Genomic DNA, 21,461 nt, shown 5'->3' on the forward strand with positions numbered 1-21,461 from the left:
CTCCCCAGCAGGGGTGGCCAGGCCGTGAAATGCACAAACAGAGGCAGTTAACGTGAGTTACTGACCCCTGCACTGCAAATGAGGCAAACGATACAGATCAGGGTTCGCAGACAGAGATAATGATTTTTTTCTATTGGACGTCTTCATCCCGAACCGGTGGCGTGGCGCTGGGTCAGCCAGCAGTGCACCGCCGGTGTCGGTTAATGATAATCTATATTTATAAAACGATAGTCCATCAGAGTGGAATGAATATTTTAGAAGCTGCGGACAAATCAAATTGTCTTTGTCAAATGGGCGCGTGCTCTGGCGCTGAGCGTGTTTTGTGGCTCTTCCTAGGGTGAAAAGCAAAGGGTTCTTCTCGCTGGCTGGAGCACGTGCTGCCTTCCTCATTGTGCCTGGGAGATGAGGGCTGTGTTGCCACTATTTTAAAAAACCCAATGAGCTGTGGAGATTGACATTAACACCAGAGAATTGTACTTTGTTTGATGAAGTTAACAAATAATGTATGAAACGACATATGCGGCGTCTTTGTGGGAAACAGTCCATTTATACTTGGAGAAATAAATTAGTTCCTTTGGAAGTCTGGGTAGGAAGGGAGGGAAGGAGAGAGGAGACAGACTGGGGGCGCTAGCTGGGGGGAGGACAAGAGGAAGGGAAGAAAGGAAGTGTGTCCTGGGCTTGGACTTCACCCCCAGTGCAAACAGATCAATTGTGACAAAACCCTTTTCCCCAGAGTCAAGAACTGCTCTGTCACAAAACCCGCTGGGCAAGTCACCTTGCCTTTCTGAGTCTCAGTTTCCCCACCTGTCCACTGGAGAAAATAATATCTCCTCCACAGGCCATTGTGAGGGTTAAATGGCGCGGCCTGAGTGACGCCCCTCCAGGTCACCAGCACATAGTTGGAGCTTAAATGGACGTGAGTTCGCTTCCTCTGCCCCTTATGAGCCCATCTAACAGCCTGCCAACATCTCAGCTCTGACCTCTACCTACTCAGGACAATGTTTACAAAAGCGATAGCTATCAATTACTGGGGGGGGGGAGGGGGCTTCACATGCCAGGTGCTGTGCTAAGCACTTTAAACACATTATTAAATCTTCTCAAGACTCTATACCAGGGGTATCCAAACTTTTTTCAACGTTTTTCACCAAGGGCCATATGCGGTAAATACACAAACAGCTGGGCCACTCACTCGAGGTGAAGTACGTATTGCCTCACCTGGTTTATTTAAGTAAACTAAATATATTTTTGGAATTTGCTGCGGGCCAATTAACAATGGATTGTGGGCCGCAGTTTGGACACCCCTGCTCTAGACTATCCAATAAAATATAATGTGAGCCACGTGCATAATTTTCAAAAAAATTACTGTTAATGATATGTTTTATTTAACCCAATAATACAAACTATCACTTCAATATGCAATCGAAATCAAAAGTATTGATGAGGTGTTTAACATTCTTTTTTTCATACAAGTGTGTGCATTTTACACTCACAGAACATCTCAGCTAGGACTCACCACATGTCTAGTGCTCAGTGGCCTCATGAGGCAAGTGGTTACTGTGTTTGACAGCAGAGACACAGAACACTTCTGTCATTATAGTAAGTTCTGCTGGAATGTAGCCCTAAAAGGCAGATATACTTATTATCCCCATTTTCAGATGCAGAAAGAAACTCAGTGAGGCCCAAGGTCACACAGCTGGTAAGTGACAGAGCCAGGAAGTTGGGTGTCTGTCACCAAAGCCCATGCTCTTCTTAGCTGTACTATCTAGAAATCCTGACCTCTGCCTGCCTCCCTCAGTGCAGAAAGGGACAGCTAGAGAAAAGATGACTCCGTCCTGGAAGAGAGACCCAAGGGACAGAGGGAGTGGAACAGGTTTGATTATAGAAAGCAAAGTGAGTACTGGGGTCCATGACAAGAAAAGTGAGAATGGCTGGAAACTGGGCCTTGGCCTGAACAGTGACCATTCCTGGACACAACCATTGGAGTGACCATTATGTTTCTTGGCCTCGAGGGAGAAACAGTCTTAATTAATACCTAACCCTTTATTTTCTCCATGTATTATGTCGTTAAACATAATCATTTCCTTTAAACTCATTCCATCTCTCAATATGATTGCTTTCTGAGCCAGTGGTGCCTACTTCTAGAATAAGACTGGGACTGAGGAAACTGAGATGCAAGAAGAGACCTTCTGAAACCAGAAGGAACTGTGTCCAGATCACATTCTGAGCTTTAAGGCCTGGGAGGTTGAGTGATGAGGGAGACCTCGCCTAGGCCAGGATCTCCCAGCCGCTGGACAGAGTTCCAGACCTCATGGAGGACTGCCTCCCTGCCCTCACGCCACATACATGCCCCTGGGTGCCCCTCTTATTGAGTTGCCTTGTTTCTGCTCTGGGAGTTACCTAAGAGACATTTTCATCCATTCTTGACCATGGCCATTTTGGCTGTGGGTTTCTATCCACAGACCCCCTGAAAACTCCTGGTTCTTACCAGTTACCCCATCTGGACTCCAGACCAGCTGCATTTCCTGATTCCTGACCTCCCATCTCCCAGGGCCTGGCCAGTGGCCCTATGGCTCCCACGGCTGACCATATTCACCACCCATCATCAGTGGATGGTGGGTGAGAAGTCCTGAACACACACACACACACACACACACCCCTCCCCGCTCCATGCCTGGGGAAGAATGGTCTAGTAGTTATGAGTATGGCTGTTGGTATAAATAGACCTGTGTTCAAATTTCAGCTCATCTCTTTGATTTCTTGCAGAACCTATGCCAATTGCTTACCTTTCTAAGTCAGTCTCTGTTTCCCAGTCTGTACACTGGGTGATAGTACGGATGGAATGCACAGCCAGTGCTCAGCTATGTACCTGTCACAAATGTTATAACTCAGTGTTAGCCATTTGCACAGGAACCCCTCACTCTTGGTTCAGTAAGTACTGCTTGACGTCTAGAAAAGCTATTAGACAGTATCTCAGCAGGGCAGTGTCCACCCGGCACAGGACCTGTAACAGCTGCGTGGTCAGCAAAGGAAAGAATGAATGAAGATCCTTGGGAAGGCAATGAGCACCTTCACAAGAAACTTGGAAGCCAGATGGGGTGGCGTAGGCATCCTGAATACTGCGCCCAGGTTGAAAGACAGAGGACCCGGAGTTACTGATTCGTTCTGTTTTTAAATTTTTTTACAACTTTAACTCAAGTTCATTATAGAAAATTCCAAATTTCTATTTTTATCATAGAAAATGTTACTGTACTAAAGTGGAGAAAACAATACAATCAGCCCCATCTACCCATCACTCAGCTTCAACAATTCTCAACTCGTAGATAATCTTATTTCATCTGTAACCCCCACTCCTGACTCCTAGATAAATTTGAATCAAATACCAGATATCTTATCAACTCATTTGTTATTTAAGTTGTTTCTCTACCAGATTTTTTAAGTGACAAACACCATTATCACACCTAAAAAATTCATAATTATTTACTATGGTAAAATCCAATCAAGGTTTACATTTACCAAATTGCCTTATACATTTCTTTACAGTTTGTTTGAATGAAAATCCAATAAAGTCCATATATTGCAACGGATGGACGGGTCTCTTTGGCTTCTGCTTCAGCTTTTTGTTTCCTTTGCAATGTTTTGTTGAAGAGACCAGATCTGTAGAATGTCCTATCCATTATCCCACTCGTCTGAATTTTGCTGATTGCATCCCCAGGGTGTCATTCAGCATATTTCTCCATCTTCTGTATTTCCTATAAGTTAGTAGTTGACCTCGAGGTTGATCAGATTTTCTTTGGGCAGCACTACTTCATAAGAGGTGTTGCGTACTTCATCAAGATATAGTAATGTCTGGCTATCTTTTAGTTTCTCTTGGAGAGATCTGCAGCTATTGAGGCTCACTGCCTAGATCCATTATGTCATTAGAGATTGTAAACTAGTGATATTCTAATTTATCACTGGATAACTTTTATAAAAAGAAATTTCCCTTCATCAATTAATTGATTACCTGAGGTAATGTTCATGTTAACAGCAAGACAAATACTTGACTTTTTCCCTTTATTTACCAGTTTTCAGAATAATGCTAATATCCTCCAAAGTGACTTATCGGAGTGTTGTTTTTGTGGTTGTTGTTGTTGGTGGTGGTGGTTTTTTTAGTGTCATTATGAGCTCATGGATTTAAACATAGTTGATGTGTTTCAATCCACTGCAGCTATTATTCTTTTTTGTATTCAAATTGCCCCATTTTTGACCATGGGACCCTTTTTCCGGTTTGCTTCTGAGTCCTTTAGATACAATCTTAGGAGTTTTTGCTATTCCTTTGCTTTTTGGAAAGACAAGATTTCCCAGGCTCTTCTTATACATTTTCTACTCTAGACCTGGAATGAACAATTCCTCCAAGAAATCCTGGCTTCTTTTAGGGGAAAATGACATTTAGAGACCATACTCTGAGTACTAGGGGTGTTCATTACCACTGAGTTGTTCACCATTTTTAGTGCTTTACAGGGGGGCAGAGATAGGCTAAAATTTCTAAAATTTCTAAATAAAATACATCACCAATTTATACCACTTCCAATTTAAATTCAGGACTTCAAGGTCTTCATTTTAACTTCCTAGATCTTACATCTGTCTGTCCTTTCTTCCATGCAAAGACTCCTAGTCCTCAGTGACACCAACATAATTCCTCATTGGCTTTATTTCATTCTATGCACATAACAGCCTCAGAGTGACAGAATCAACACTTCACCAACAATATGATTACCGAAATCCATTTTAATACAAAAATGTACAGCCAAATTCCTGTATTTAAAAGTCACTTGAGATAGTTTCTCTTACTGTGATTATGCTGATTCCACTACCAACTAGACACACATTTAGGTTCATTTGTTCGATTTCACTTTCAATATTTAAAGATTGTTGTTTTATACACATATAAAATATTTTATCTTTCCAAAATAAAATCTACTGAACAGGGAATATGCAAAGCAGTTTAGCTTCTAGCTCTGTCCCCTCCCATCCCTTATAAGTTTATTTCTAAGAAGCAAGTACTTTTACCCTTGATTTCATAGATGAGGAAAAATTAGGCTCTGGTGGGTTAAGGTGCATGCCTAAGTCCACACAGCTGGTAGGAGAAACAGCTAGGGTTAGAACCCGAGTTTCCAGAAACAGGACTGTATCTATCTTATTCTCTATTGCATCCCTAGTGCCTATTAGTACAAAAACAATTGATGAATCAATAAATGAAAGGTGGGTTGATTATTTTTCCATTTCAGATAGTTTCAGAAGTGGCTTGGGGGCTCAGGGGAAGAAGTCAGGAGAGGTGGCTTTGATTGGTACCATCGCTTCGTGGAAGGCAGTGGGGTGCCACCACGGCCTGGAAGGTGGCCTCTGAGTGACTGGGGAGGAATGGATACTTCCCTCCAGGGACATGGAATGAGAGTCCCATTCTGACCACATTTTGTAGTAAGTGGCTTCTAATTTTGATGCCATCTATTGGATAGTCAGGTAGCTAGGCTTGTCTGTTTCATACCTCAGCAGGTGGATGAAAAGCTGGCTGTCCCACAAATACCCAGGAAAGTACCAATTTTCATCAGAGACACTGTGTGTTTTGTCCCTACTGTGTGCTCATTGCCTACTGAGCACACATAGCCCACAGTCCTGTAGCTGCCACCAGATGACCTGTCATTCCCGCTCCATGGGCCCATTGGTTTTCTGGAGTGTTCCCTTGGCCAATGTATGTTCTGTCCAAAACTATTCACTGAGCAAGTGGTGGGCTGGTCAGCATTTGAAGCCAGGCAAACCTGGTCCTGCGGCCTATGATGGCCGCTGCTCGTGGTCATGGTCATCCTTCCCAAAGGGCAGCAGCCCTGTTAGCTTCTGTCTCCATCGGGTTTTCCAGGGAGGATCTTGAATTGCATTTGTGATACCAAATTCCTACTTCTGGCTTCAAAGTCTTGCTTGAATCCCTGCCCCAACCATGTCCTGAAGACCCCCTTTCCCTGGGAGCACGGGGAGGGCTGGGGGATGGGGAGGAGGGGTGGCAGGTGGGTGGCTCTGTTCTGTTCTCTTCTCTCACTATCTCTAGGGTGAAAACGTGCAAAGCCAGCCCTCGTGAAGGTCTGACGTGCCGCAAACCACCCATGACTATGTGGACTCCCTGAAACTCAGAGCAGGTCAGCAAGTCACACAAAATGCCCCCTCTTCATCGCCATCTTGTCTCTTCCCCAAACCACGCCCACTGGCTGAGGACCTTGGCCGTGGAGTAGAGTGGACAGAGCAGTGCCAGGCAGACGAGTCCCAAACCCGGACCTTAGGCAAGTCATTTCAGCCCCCAGAATCTTTCTTTCCTCATCTGTAAAGTGGAGATAAAAGGAACTCCCTGGCAGGATTGATGGGAGATGCTTAAACATCTGAGGTGCTGCCAGTTTGAGGACAGATGCGGTGGCCCGTCAACACCAATTTCCAGTTCCATTGGCACCAAGCATCCACCTGCCATTGCAGGATGCCCCCCACCCACACCACACACACACAAGTACTAATCAGAGTAACAATGAACACACATGTAGATTGCTTCCTGTGCGCCAGCCACTCCATGAGCCCTTTACAAGTATTAACTAATTTAATTCTCACAGCAGCCCCATGAGGTAGGTACTACTATTAACAGCCCCATTTTGCAGAAGAGGAAATGAGGTGCTGAATGGTGAAACAACTTGTCCAAGGTCACAGAGCTAGGAAGTGGTGGAGCCAGGAATGGAACCCACAAGGCCGGTCCCAAAGTTCACGGTGCTGACCACTAGGCTTGCCTGCCTGAACAGTGTCCCCCCACCCTGGAGGTCACCCACAAGTGTGAGAGCCAGTCCTCTCGGGGTTTCAGCCTCCTTGCCTTTTCTGCACAAGAGAGTGTCCACCGCAGGTTTCCTCTGCTGCTCACAGCCTCTGGGGTGAGGTCCCTGTCCCAGGACATACCATCCTCTGATGTGGCAGCTGTCAGAGCCCTCAGGAGGCAGGCGCTGCCCTGGGGTCTCTGGTGGGCAGGGAGGATGGCAAGCTGCCTCCCTTTCACGGAAGCCACACTCTTGTTGTTTTTGAAATCCCCAAAAGGGGTTGGTGAGGCTCAGAACTGGAATTTGAACCCTAAAACGTCTGCCCTATACGCTCAGGCCTTGACCCAGGCTACAGAGAAGGGGAGAGGCTTTCTTTCTACCACGACACTGGGTGACAGGGTCCCTTGTTCCAAAATGCTGTTGACACGTCCTTTTCTCACTGAACATACCATTCTCCCACCAAGAGGTGGAGTCTGCCCTCCCATGCCCTGTGATTCCTCCCCTTTGAGTCAGTGACAGCTCTGACCAATAGAATCTGGCAGCAGAAGTGATGCCCAGTCAGTTCCAGGTCCAGCCTTTAGGAACAGCAGTTCCTGACAGAAAGTTCTCTCTGGGGACGCTAGCACCATGTAGGCAGTTGAGCTATATTTCCTGAGGCTGCCATGTTCTGAGGAAGCCCAAAGAGAGAGAGAAAGTGACGCCTATGCAACTCACTGCCCCAGACATCCCAGCTCAGGTGCCTGACACATGAGTAAAGCCACCACTGTGGACATTTCAGCCCTTGTAGACGCCATGCAGAGAAGCCCCCGGCTTCAGACATGAGGACCGAGTTGAGCCATTCCAGCCATCTCCAGCTGGTCAAACCACCCCAGCTGGCCCCCAGACATATGGACTGGAGGAGGGCCATATCCTCTGTGCCCTGCCTGACCCACTGTCATCTGCCTGAGTTCCCAACCCACAGAACTATGAACATAATAAAATGGTTGTTTTATACCATTACGTTTGAGGTCATTGGTTACAGAGTGCTAGATGGCCAGAAGAGTGGGAAAGTAGTGTGACCAGCCACGCAGCTAGGGCTGGGGGCACTGGGAGGCAGCTCCCAAGGGGCTATAGACCTGGGACCTGGCGGTGACAGGAAGCAGAAGCTCAGTATTTGGAAAAGGGGGAGGTGGCATGACAAGCACGTGAGACCGTTGCCACTGGGTTTCATTTCAGTAGCCACAGTAAGGACTGTTTCCTCAGGAAGTAGCCAAAAGAACCTAATCTGGTGTGAAGAATTTGTTCAGTGTCAAACCCTGTGTTCAAACCCCACCCCCGGCCCCCAGGGAAAGTCTCCACTTAGTAGCTTGCACTCCTCTGAGGACAGAATTGAGAAGGCCTACCCACTAAGGGGGTGCAATGGGACCCCCACAGTGTTGGTGTGAGTGGTACCTGAGCCCCCTTCCCCAGTGTCACTGCAACCGCCAGTGTCCCTCAGACAAATGCTCAACCCTTTAGCCCCTGAGGAAACCCTCTCCTCCTTCACAACCACGCTTCCCCAGAGATCCAGTGGGGGCCTCACATGCCCTGGCCCAGGCCCGTGGGATCCCTCTCCCTGCCCTGTGACATTCCCTGAGAGATGGAGACACAGAGAGAGACAGAGAAAGACAGACAGACAGTGAAAGAGAGATACACAAAGAGGGACAGAAATAGAGAAAAAAAGATTCAGAGACAGAGAAAGAAGGGAAATAGAGAGACAGCAAGAGAAAGAGGAGACAGAGAGAGAGAGGCAGGCAGAAACAGAAAAACAAATGAACGCAGTGAGATAGAACTATAGTGAGGTGGAAGCGACAAGGCCATTGGGGGCCAAGGGGCAGCGGCTCCATTTCCCCAGACACCATCTGTCCTACCCCCGCCCCCACTGTCTGTTGTTCCTGTTCACCACCCCCATCTCAGATCTCCATGGCTTGTCCCAGCTCCCCTGCATGTTTGATCCCAGACTGCCCCAGGGTAGACCCGGCAGGGTCCAAACCTCCGAGTGTGTGCTCCTGTTACCCAGGACACCTCTCCAAGCCCCTCAAACCCCATCTCCCCAAGCAAAGCTGCCACCCCCACCTCTGGCCATCTCCACTTCACAAGAGCCAGTCTCAGGACAGGGACCAGTCCCACCTGTCACCCAGTCTGCCCCCCACTGCTCTGGGGAAAGTTCCATGAGGCACAGCTGCTATGGGCTGGGAGGGACAGAGCCACAACAACTGCAGGGACAGCAGGGGGTTCAAGCCCGGGGTCCAGAGGGCCCAGAAAGCCACTTCCGAGGGAGGGTCTCCTCCTCCCGCTCCCTCTCTTCTGCTCCCCCTCCATATCCCTCCAGAGGATGGAGGTGTAAAACCAAGAGGGTCCCCCTGAGCAGGCTCCATAACTCAGCCAGCCAGCAGAGGCCAATATTTAAATCATAGCTTACTTTGCTTTGTGTGAGGGAATTTATTAGCCTACCACATAAATGTTTTATTCATTAGGCCAAGTAAATAATGCATGCCTGTTTCCATGGAGACTTAACCCTTCCGCTCCCAGAGCCCTGGCCTGCCCTAGCCTCCCCACCTTTGTATTATGCTGCCATTCCCCTGGTTCTGAGACTGTACAACAATAAGACCACCAGCAAAACACAATAACAACCAATATTATTATTATTATCCATCATTCACTAAGCCCTCTGGGAGCCAGACACTGCCCAGCTCTTTACCCCCATGGCGTCATTGTCACACATACTGCAATTTCCCCCATGATACAGATGAGAAGACGGAAGCTCAGGATGGAGGAGATACACGCCCAGGGTCACATGGGCAGGAATGGAACCAGAATTCATACCAGGTCTGATTGACACCAAAGCCCATATGTTTAGACTCTTGTCCCCTCTTTTCTACCCAGCTCAGAGCCCCTTGGAATATACAGAGAGGCAGCTTAGAGGCATCTTACAGGCAGGAATGCTCCTTGCTCAGGCTTGCTCTGCCACAGCAGGTGGACTCTCTCTGAAGCCTGCAGAATCCCAGCTCTGCAAGGCTGGGGTTACAGGGATCAGCCAGCCAAACCCCAGGGAACCAATGTGTAAACTGAGACCCAGAGTAGCACAGGACTTGCCCAAGGTCACACAGCAAATCCCAGCAGAGATGGCCCTTGCACCCAGATTCCCTCCTCTTGCCCTGAGCTGCCTCTTCTGGAACCTTCTGATGTCCAAAGGCGACAGTGCTTGCCCCTCACTTTATACACAGAAACTTTGAGGTTAAGAGGCTGGCACAAGGTCACCAGCAAATTGGCAAGGAGAATGTTCTGGGAGACCCAGGCAGGCCCCTAGCTCCTCCCAGTCACATCTCACTGCTCTGCTCAGTGAGCGTGGTCGTGCCCAGGCCACCTCTGCCACCTCAGCTGCTCGTTAGGCAGCTTCCACGGGTGCCCGAGTGGCCCTTTGATGATAGCGGTGCACGGAGGCCGCCACAGCTCCCAGAACCATCGTTCAGGGTCCCTGGCCCCCGGGCCCCCACCACTGGCTTTTTCAGTCTTTGAAAACAGCAAAATAAGATGGGAGCCCAGAGCTACTTGTGGAAAAACAGCCTGACCTGCTATTGTCTGCAAATCACGCCCTTAACTATTGCTCTCCTGGCTTTTCTCCACCCCAGATGTGGGCCTGCAGGCCTCCCTGACTCGCTGAAGACGACCAGAGAGGCTGGAACATGGCCGGGGCCGTGGTAAGCCCTTGAGTCCTCACCTCACCCACTCCTCAAGCAGCCCGAGGAGGGGTGGTACCTGGTTTGCCTCACTTTCAGGCGAGGAACTTAAGGCTCAGAGAGGTGGAGAAACCTGCCCAGGCCACACAGCCAGCAAACGGCAAAACCCTGGAGCTTTACCTGGAATGGAGCATCCGTCTGTCCTCTTTGCCCAGCCTTTGACTGCTGCCATGGTGCCTCCTAGAGGGCAGAACATGGGTCACTGGTGGGAGTAAAGCCCATTGCATTCGTAGGGGAAGTTGTTTCCTTTTTAACTGTCTTCAGACTTTCTGCTCAGGTCAGGAAGTCTCTGTCTGGGGATGGCTTGTGGAATACCTCTCCAACAGCACAAACTGCCCTTCTAAACAAAGACCGTAAGTCCCAGGCTTGGAGCCCTCCACAGGCTGCAGGAACTGACTGGAATTCAATAACCCCGTTGTATTTTCATTATAGTTTTCTTTACAGTTGCTTCCATTTATAGCAAGTAATGCTGGTTTGCCACTTAATAACAATGACAACAGTATAGCTAAGACATAGTAGAACATACAATGGCTCTGATATTGTTCTGAGCTTTGCATATTTTAATTCATCTAATCCTCAAAAAAACCCTATGGAGTAGGATCATTATTATTCCTGATAAAGAGATAAGGAAACTGAGGCACAGACTGGTTAGTGCTGTCCCCCCAAGTCACACAGCTAGGAAGTGCCTGTGGCCAGACTTTGAGTCCTTCATAACCACAGTGTCTCCCACAGTGAGGTAAATTTATTCTTAAAATAAATGTTTGTAAAAGAGAAAGGTTAATTTGTAACATGTACTAAGGAAATAATCATATGGCGAGTGCACAGATGTGTCAACAGTCATAAATTCATTTACAAACTCAGTACTGCCTGAGCGCGCAGGACGTCCCACATAAGCCCCACCCCCCGGGCATGGAGCCAATGAGAACAAGTCCTGGCTTGAGATAGCTCAGAGGCTCCACCCCCAGTCCTAGAGCCAATGAGAACAAGGCCTGTCTTGGGACTCCTCTCTGCAGTTGGGGCCCGGGAGTAGTGAGATATCTTGAGTCCTTATCTGCACAGGGTGAGGCAGAGTCATGCCTGACAGGCACCATCTCATGGACCCCTCACAGCTCCCCACAGGTATCATTGTCCCCATTTTCTATATGAATGAAGTGCATAAGGGTTAAAAAATCTCTCTCCTGCACCAGCCTGTGTGGGTAGGGGGTGTTCAGAGCCAAGATTTGAAGCCTTGCAGTCTGGCTTCAGAGCCTTTATAAGCACTGGACCACACGGATCAAACATCAAGAGATGGCATCATCTGAGCCCCTGGATATAGCTGTGCCAGTAACCAATTAATTCCCAAACTTTTCCTTTATTCTAGCCAATGAATTGCCATTCATGCCTAATCCACTAGAAATGGACTAAGGGTTTTGATACCTGCAAAGGAAAGAATAATGGTGCTCCCTTCCTCCCCTGGCTGGCATGAACCAGCTCAGTGGATTGCTGCCCATGAGACTTCAGTGCTAGGAACATTCTCCGAATTACTGTACCCCTCAGTCATCCCAAGAAACACCTCCAGAAATACTTGGACCAAGGTCTTGGGTGAGGCCATCACCTCTGTGTGACAACTTTTCTGAGAGAGAAGGAGCAGCTTCTGGGGCTCACAGTTCTGGGGCTCACATTTCTGACCGTTTCTCCTGAGATGGAAATCAGGTCTCAGTGCTGAGATTGTTCTCGGGGTAGAGGTCACTCCCTTGCATTCCTAACCCAGGCCCTATGTGGACCTGGCCCCTGCTTCCCGAAGTGTCAAATATACTCTCTTGTATTTGCTTCCCATTCCCTCCTCTCTGACCACAGCCGCTTGTCCTCAGCAGGAAATTGTGAAGGTAGTATGTGTCAAATTGTGTCCCTTAAATAGACATGTGGAAGTGTTAACACCTGGTACTTGTGAATGTGGCATTCTTTAGAAATAGAGCCTTTGCAGATGCAATCAAGTTAAAATGAGTCATACTGGATTAAGGATCCACCTTAATCTAATTTCCCTGGTGTCCTTATAAGAAGAGAAGAGACAAGTGCCATGTGATGACAGAGGCAGAGACTGGAGTGGTGCAGCTGCGAGCGAGAGGGTGTCAGGGATTGCCAGCCACCACCAGAAGCTGGAAGAGCCACAGAAAGACCCTGTGGGCACCTTAAGTGCAGACTTCCAGCCTCCAGAGCTGTGAGAGAACACATTTCGGTTGTTTTAGGCCATCAGAGGTGTGGTGCTTTGTTACAGAGGCCCTAGGACTCCAATGCAGAAGGTTTCCTGTCCCCGTGGGTCACAGGCCAGAGGCTGCCGTGGACAAAGGCCCTACTCTCAGCCCAGAGCAGGTTTGAAAGCCCCTGTCACCCAGAGAACGGTGGGGGTGCTGTTCTGTCTGACATGTGAGGAGGACGCAGCAGTGGGCATGTAGGTGCAGGGCTGCTCGGGAAACAGGGCCCCTCAGTGCATCGGGGAACGGAATGAGGCCAACATGTCTCTCCAGAAGCCACACCATCCAAGAAGGGACACCAGCTTCTCCCCCCATAGTCTCTTTGCTCAGCGTCTCACAGAAGACTTCAGCCCTAGGGCCGAGCTGAAGTCTTGAAATACACAGAGCAGAGAAATCCGCAGGAGGTACGCTTCTGGGAATGGAAAGGGCACGACTTAAGCTTTGGCCGAGAGGATTGGTTCCAGGAATAGCAGCTACACCAGCTGAGCACCTCCTCGGTGGCAGGCACTTTGCATGCAGTATCTGTGTTCCTCCTCTCATGGAGCTGTGTCACCATCCCCACGTTTTACCTGAACCAACAGCAGCTCAGAAGTTGGCTCAAGTTCTCCTATCTGATTCTGATGGAACCAAAATTCAAGGCTAGGACTTTCTGACTCAAGCCCATTATGTTGTCCTGACTCCTCTGGGGATGAGAAAAATGCCCCAAGGATGCTTCGACCCTGGACACCAAAAGAATAGCAGAGACCCTCATAAAGATACATGAATCGAGAGGTCAATAAATAAGGGGTTCACCTCAGGGCTGTGCTCAGGGGAGTGTGGCATAGACTAGGGGTGGGGCTGCCTGCCTGTGTCAGCCCCTGCTGGCTCCAGCCTCCCACAGCTGCCCTCTGACCCATGCCAGTCAGTGCCCGACCCAATGGCTGACCCAGAGGCCTCTGTGCCTGGGGTGGTGATGGGAACCTGGGACTGTTCCATGAATCTGACGCCCTACCCCATTCCCGGGTGTACCCATGAGCTTCCTCTAGAAGCCTCCAGGCCTGACCCTCACTGACACTCCAGTTTGCCCTGCTAGTCTCCTTCCAGGGTCTGAGGCTGGCACCTACCCTGTTTTCCATAGCCCAACCCCTCTGGTCTATGCCTGAGGCCACCTCACTCCTGGCATCTGTCCAGGCCACTTTGGTCTTGGCCAAGTGTCTAGGAACTTGATATACAGACAACTCTAGAGATGTCTGTCCAGTTCACACCTCCTTACTCTAGAAAGCGCCTTTCCAGGAATAGGTCTGGCAACTGGGTTCAAGAGAGTATAGAATAGTGGTCAGGCACACAAATGTCACGATCTGACTGCTGGGTTCAAAGTCCAGCTCACCACACACTAGTTGTGTGACCTTGGACGTGTCACTTAAACTCTGTGTCTCATCTGTAGAGTGAGGATGATAATTACAGCACGTACGTCATAGAAGTGCCACGTGAAGTAGTGGAATTAAACATGTAAAGCACATAAAACTGCACAGTAAGCACTCAGAACATGTTGGCTCTTATTATTATCCTCGTTATCATAACTATCATCATTCTCATCATAAATATTATTACAATGTGGCTCCCGCCATAGCTGATTGGACCAGACATAGACATCTGACCCATCCTGGGCCAATCAGATTCTCAGTCCCAGAAACATGGGATCTCTGCCCAGGACACAGGGGCACAGAGCAGTCTAGGCTTGCCCTGGTGACATGGAAATGCTGGGTTTATGAGGCAGCCCTGTTTGTCCACATCCCTGGAGAGGCAGGGAGAGCCAAGTACAGACTGAAGAATGTCTGTACAGAAGCACACAAAGATGCTCAGCTGAGAGCCTGTTTGGCTCCAGACACAGAGAGAGATGGCGGCTGAGACTGTCTGGGGCCCAGTAGCTCTCTGACCCTCCAGGTTTCATTTCCTGCCCTGGAGCTCTGCAAGGCACCCTGGGCCTTGAAAAACAAAAACAAAAATCCCTTTGGAGCTCAAGCCAGATAGAATGAATTTGGTTACTTAAATCCAAAAGAGTACACATCATCCCAGGCCTATAAAGCAACAACGGGGAAGTGGACGATGCTGGGGAAGAACTTGAGTCTTCCTGGTGTGGTCATGTGTCTGCCCTTCCTGGTTGATTTCCTGGCAGATGTAGGTCCACACCCAAAACTGGCACAGGGAACGTCTCTCTGCTGAAGGGGAGGGACGTGGAAGTCCATCAGCATGCTCCTTCCACCTGGCTTGGGAAGATCATGTGACGTCTCCAAATAGCCCATGTCCCCATTCTGCCACTGGCTGGCTGTGTGATGTCAGATGGATCATATTTCTTCCCTCAACCGCAAATGTCTCATGTTCATGGTGAATAGCACATGCCTATTCAATAGCGCAAGCCCTGCCTGCTTCTCTCACAAAGGGGACTCTGGGAGAGGGCAAGGGACATTCTCTCAGCCCACAGTCGAGACAGTACCTCAGGGATCAGAGGGAGGTGACAGGTCATCCAGGAGGAGAGAGATCCCTCCCCATGGAATCATTTTTCATGCACCGCTAGCTTCCTCAAGGTTCCCTTCCCTCACCCAAGAGCTCTAAGCCCCTCCTCCAGGGGAACCAGCAGAACCTGGGAACTTTTGGGGTCCCGAGGACTGGAGTAGAACCCCTCTCACATGCTTCACCTCTGAGGGTCACCAAGTGACACCAAGAAGTCTCCTACAGTCCAAGGCAGGGCCCAAAAGACAGGAACAAAGTTGACCTTGGTCTCAAGTCACAGTGGTAAGGCCCTGGGAAGTCCACAGGTCCACCCCTACGCATTTGGGTAAATTGAATCTCGGCCATCCCATCGAGTAAATGGCTGTGTCGGAAACTTCCCTTTGGGAAGAGGGGTCTGCATGTGAGCATATACCTCTCCCTCCTCTCATACCTCTGAATCCAGTCATCAGTGACCTCCACGTGACCATTAACATTTCATTTCTCAGCTCCTATCTAATTTTTGCTACATTTCACTTTACAAATCACTTACTGGTTCTCGAAACACTCTTCCTTCCCGAGCTCTGTGACATCATAGCTTCCTGGACTCCTCCCTCTTTCCCACCCACTCCTCCTCTATGTCCTTCTGGGACTTTCTCAATGACTGGTTGTCCTCAAGCTTCTGTCCTTGGGACTCTCCTTTCTCCACACACTCCCTGGACAGTCTCATCCACTCCCTGGTTCCTCCCTCAATCTGAACACCAAGGATGCCCAGATCTGCCTCTCCAGCCCAAACCTTCCTCTGGGCTGTAGACCCAGGAGTCCAGCAGCCTTCTCCATAGCCACCTGGGGTGTCCAGAGCCTCCCCAAACTCAATGGACTCAACACTGATGTCTTCCCTCCCACTAAAGAAGGACTGTCTGTTCCCTATCTTAGGGAATAATGTCCTTAAGCTTCTAGTCAATTCCGTGATAAACACCCATGATATCGCACTCTCTCTGCTGAAAATAACCCATTAGCTAGTCCCAACTTTTCTACCTTTTAAGCATAATTCCAATCTGCCCAGTCTCCCCTTCCCCTGGGCCACTGTCTCAGCTCAGATATATATTATTGTTCACCTGGGCCTTCCTATCAGATGAAGACGCTTAATAAATCTTTTAAAATAAATTAACCTAGATTAAAGTCTAAAATACAACAACTGGGACCTACCTGACCTGACTCAGAAACAGCTCAGAGTGTAAAGCAGAACCCAAGTCTCAACCCAGAGCTCAGAAACTAGAGCTGATGTCTACAGTCTGAAGTAAATTTCTCTCCTTAGGATCAAAGACCGGCACCCTGCACCCAACTCATTTTCAGTCACAAGAGTCACATATGGCTCAATTCTTTCACCAAGACCCCTTGTTGTATTTTTCTCAAAGAAAAACAAGTGTCGATGGGGAGAGGGTTAACAGTTTATTCTATTTTTTTCTGAGTGATTTTATCACTGTCGTTAGAACATTCATTGAAGTAAGTGAGGAATCCATCACAGGCTGACAGCAGTGTGCAGACTAATGGCTGTTAGATGGTAATAATTTTTAATATGATTTTTATTTCACTTAATTTCATATGTGCTTGACAAAAGGTCCCCAGTCACTGGGGAGCAGTGCAGAACTGGGAATATGCTCACAGGAAGGTCTATTAAGCCAGGTGCTGGAAGCGTTTCAAAGAAACAACTTTGCCAGTCAGGGGAAAAGTCGGGAACTTGGTCGGGTGAAGGGAGCTGGTTTCTGACACAATGTCAGCATCACACCTCACAAACATTGGTATATCTATGCCTCGTGATACCATGAGTCAGAGAGATGGCACTTAGCTGTTGGGTATGCCACACACATGCATACAAACTTGCCAAGGCACACATATACAGATGTATCTTTTCTTGTGAGCAGACACAAAATCATACCCAATGAGTCACACTCCAAGTTTTCACAAAAACACATTATAGGTCTGCATTACACACATAAACATGCGCACTGCATAGCAGAGAGAGACAGAGGCAGAGAGAGAGAGATTGAGACTCATTCCTCGGTATGACATAGGGTCTTACCCAAGGAACTAGTTCATTCTCTCTCTCTCTCTCTCTCTCTCTCTCTCTCTCTCTCTCTCTCTCTCTCTCATAGAGAAACCACATAGATTTAGCCCCATACAGAGTCACACACATAAAAGCAACTACATACAAAAGATGTCTCATAGTCACCAAAACAGTCACACATATCCTACTGGATCTCTCCTACAGCCTGTAAATGGATCATGAAGCCCATTGGAGTTTTCTAAAAATTGTTTTAAACTGTTAAAGGAAGTGGTGGGGAAAACAACACTTGTGCCCAAAGGCCAGCCTCCGGAGGTGGCCGTTGGGATGGGGGAGAGGCGAGTCTTATTTTGTGCAGCCTGGGCTCCCTGGCATTCCAGGAATTCCTGGCAGAAAACAAGGGCAAGATGGCACAGTAACAGCTAAGGATGAATCCAAACCTGACTGCAGCCCATGTCTAAGGTGATCTGGGGTGGGATGAGCAGTGTCTCAGAGGGTTGCTGGTTTGGGCCATCACATGCCCTCCCCCATGTTCCTCAGATCAGTGACCAGCCCAGATTTCCAGGTCCTGGGGGACCCTGGCAGCCCCCAGTGAGGGGTGCTCAGCCACAGAAAGTCAGGCTGTCCTTGGGGCCTTTTCTCTTGGTTCAGCAGGGACCTGAACCAGAACAGGACCCCAGCCCAGGAACCAAGTGGTCAGTGGGAAGAGGGAGGAAGGAACAGAAACTCCTGTTTTCATCCCAACAGTTTTCTAACCACTAAACCTCAGACAGAGAGGCAGAAAGATCCTAAATCCCCTGGACAGGTAAAGAAAGCTCCCACTGTCAAACCTTGCCAACTCTCACCTGATGCAAAACAAGGCCTAGAGGAACCTGAAAAGAGCTGACAGGGCCCCATATCTCTTTGGCTCCCCATGTAAAGGAAGAATGGAGCAGTGCCCTCCCCCAGCCTGCTGTGGCAAGGTGTTGTACAGTCCTGGCCACAAACCTGCTCAGGGACCTCTTGCTGATGAACCGTCAGCATTCTGTTCTCTCAGTTTGCCTCTGAGAGGGGCTACATGTGGTGCTAAGAGGTTCTATCTAGAGTCAGGCTGCCTGAGTTTAAACCTCACCTGTGCCCACTCACTAGTTTTGTGAACTTGGGTAAGTTACTTAACCTGTCTGTGCCTCTTTTTCCTCATCTGCAGAACTTTCATAGTCAGTCCCCACCTCACCTGTAAGTAATTATAAGGATTAAGTGAAAATCTGGCTCTCAGAAAGTTACCTACTGTTATTATTTTCTTCCAGCTCCTTCTAGAAAGGGTTGGAATTGGCTTCTGTCATGTTCCCCTAACACACAGTGGAATTCTTTTGAAGGCTGGGGCAGTCATCCCATGATTTCACTGTTTTTCCAGCCACTCTCTTATCCTGTCTAGCTTGGGGTCCCCGGAGGATTGAGAGAGGAATCCTAAGTAACCTTATTGAGGACAATCGCTGCGTGATATGGGTCACATGCATACACGCACACGCATACACACATATGAACGGAGGTTTCAGACACTCCCTCTACTCCCTAAGTACCTAGCTGCACCTCCAAAGTGAGGAGGCCTGAAAGTTATCAGCACCACGGACAGCGGCGCAATCTCTGTCCAGGGTGCTGAGCAGGGATTTTCTCCAGTTGTCTGTACCACACACAAGCCTGTCCCACACTCTAACCAGGAGATCCAAGAGGACATTTATCTGGAGACTGAGACCACAGGGAAATTAGATTTACTGATTCAGTGGGAAATTCTGGATCTAAAGAAATCCTTTTATAGAGGAGATTGTGGGGAAGTCCAGAGGCAGCCCTGCTCATTTGCCCTGAGGGCACCTCCACGCTCCCTTTCCCTGGATTGATCGTCTCAGGCTGGGATCCACAATGGACTGAGAAATGATCCAAAGAGGAACTGTTTATCCCACATTTACTGGCCATGGATTGTGTGGCAGGGTCTGTGCTAAGCCCTTTACATATATTAGACCAGTTAATTCTCCAACAAACCAATGAGGTAGGTGCTATTATCATCTCCACTTTACAAATGAAAGTCCTGATATTAGAGAAGCTATTGGCTCATCCACGTTAACACAGTAGAGGTGGAGGAGCAGGATTCACACACACACACACACACATCTAGACTGTAAACCCAAGCAATTCTATCTTGGTGATTCATGTGTTCATCCTTATTGCCCAGACCAGGCAAAGAAGAGACTTTCAATGAATATCTGTTGAATGGATGAATAACTCCAAAGGCACTGCCTCCCAACTGGTATAACTTGTTCACCTTAAAAGTTGCTTCTTCAGACACCAAGATTCTCCCACATATATGTACTGGCAAGACCTCTCCTCCCCAGAGGCCCCACAGAGCCTGACATAAGTCTGCACTGTTTCTCAGCAGGACTTGACCATCTCAGACTTCTCTGGATCAGAGGTTGATGGTCCTGAGATCTGGCTTTCCACATCCTGGAACAGCTAGTGCTGGTTAGGCTGCCAGGAAAAGCCCTGCCAACTCTGACTCTACAGCTGGAGCCACTGTGAAAAATAGTAAAAAAGCCCCCATAAGTGGCAGTGATTATTATTCCCGTGGAACATCAAAGTTTTCTCCACTTTGTCATCTACAGGGGACAAATTTAAGCTAGTTTTCAAAGTGGAGGAAGGTCTGTAAGGGAGTATGGCCCAATAACAGTACTTTTGACTCAGAGTGAGAAAGATTCTGCAGAAGTCTTGCAGTGCCTGAGCTCAGAAATTATCTCATAGACCCAGGACCCAGAGATTCATATGTATGTCATAACCCATCTCAATATAGGTTGAGCCTTTCCAGAACTGTGTGTGTAAGTCTTTAGGGATGCAGATCAAATTCTAACCTCAAAGAATGAAGTGAACAAGAGTCCAGAACTTGTATCAAAAACAAACAGCAGTAACAAATCAGTTAATTTAGTACCTACTATGAGCCTAGCACTATGCCAGGCACAGGACATATAAGGTTAACCAGACAAGTCTCTTGCCCTTAACAACCCAAATAATTGACAGAAAAGAAATACAAGTCAATGGGGCAACTTATGCTGGACAAGTCTTTGTTAAAGACGACTAAAGAGGTAAAGGATTGGGGTTCTTCCAGGGCTCTGCTGGCTGAGCAAGCCCTGCCCCCTGAACAGCCTTCCTCAAACCCCACATAGATCCACTCACCAATTGTCCCAGCTCTAAGCAGCATAACCGGGTAGAAGCAGTAAACTCCAGTGGTTGTTAAAGGTAAACTGCTTTTCTTCATATCTTAGTTCTTACACTTGCTACAGGTTTGACTTTGTACAAGTTATTAATCTCTCTAGGCCCCAATATTCTCAGCTGTAAAGTAGAATAAAATCCGAGCGCTTACTTTGCTGAGCACATGGCATACGTTATGCCATTTCAAGTCCTCACAATAACCCTTTCTGAGTTGGGTACTATTATGATACCCATTTTCCAGAAGAGAATGCTGAGCCTCAGAGAGATTTAAACCCAGGCAGATGGCTCCTGAGCCAAAGCTCTGAATCATTAAGCTGTACCACCTTCATTCACAAATGGTGTGATGTGGTCCTTCTGTGTTAAATCTTTCAGCATCCCCGCTACTCCTTGGAGCTTCCTCAACCCCCACTGGGCTGCCAAGTGGAACACAGTATCCCAAGTCTCCCATGGTCCAGCTAACACTTATGGGGTCCCTGATGGGAGTTACAAAGGGGCAAGTTGGGTATCCTGGGCCATGGCTTTTGAATCCCTCTCAAGACAGGTCCCAGAATCCTACACTTCTCTATTATCATTGAGGGGACAGTACCCTAATTTTCCTTTTTCAGGTCCTCCTCTCTCTGTCAGACTGAATCTTTCCTGCAGGGAGGGATTATTAGAACAGAGCTACCCCCATGTCTCCTGACGTGTCTGTACCAGGAGGCCCCACAGAGTCATTCCCTAGGGATACTGCTTCATATAACCCCGATTCCTCCTTCTCTGCATGGGAAAATATCACCCAGGCAGGAGTGCATTAGCCTGTGCTGTACCCTTTCCCCTCTGATGAGCCTGGTTTAAATCCACCTTCACCACCTGGGCACATAGCATGGCCCTCTCTACCATGCCAACCACT

Source organism: Rhinolophus sinicus, chromosome 16 (genome assembly GCF_057876585.1).
Source record: "Rhinolophus sinicus isolate RSI-liver-muscle chromosome 16, RSI-T2T, whole genome shotgun sequence".
NCBI classification, from domain to species: Eukaryota; Metazoa; Chordata; class Mammalia; order Chiroptera; family Rhinolophidae; genus Rhinolophus; species Rhinolophus sinicus.